Here is a 406-nt window from a genome sequence, read left to right as displayed (position 1 = left end):
TGACCAAAAAATGGCTACCCAAAATCTGAGTAACGAACCTCTTTAAGTACTTAGAGAAGAATGCAGCAGTTCGTTAAATTAATTTGACATGTTTTATTATTTACTTAATTTCATCGTTATTAAATGTTACATAACAAAATAATAATTTTTTTAACTAGAATAATAAAAGGGTGTTCCGTTGAAAACAGAAACTCAATTGATAAAGAAAAAGAAACCGTAGAATAACAAGAGGGTCTTCTGTTGGAAACGGAAGACCCCTATAATGATTAAAATAAACCGTAGAAAAACAACAATGATAAAAAGAATCCATAAAAAAACAAGAAACAAACAAAAAACATTTTTTTCTAAAGAAATGTTAGGCATTTAAACCTCTTATATAAAATAAAAGAATGCATGTTGTCGTGTA

Source organism: Magallana gigas, chromosome 9, assembly GCF_963853765.1.
Source record: "Magallana gigas chromosome 9, xbMagGiga1.1, whole genome shotgun sequence".
In the NCBI taxonomy this organism is placed as follows: Eukaryota; Metazoa; Mollusca; class Bivalvia; order Ostreida; family Ostreidae; genus Magallana; species Magallana gigas.
The sequence above is the reverse complement of the archived record's forward strand: the minus strand, read 5'-3'. Positions refer to the sequence as shown.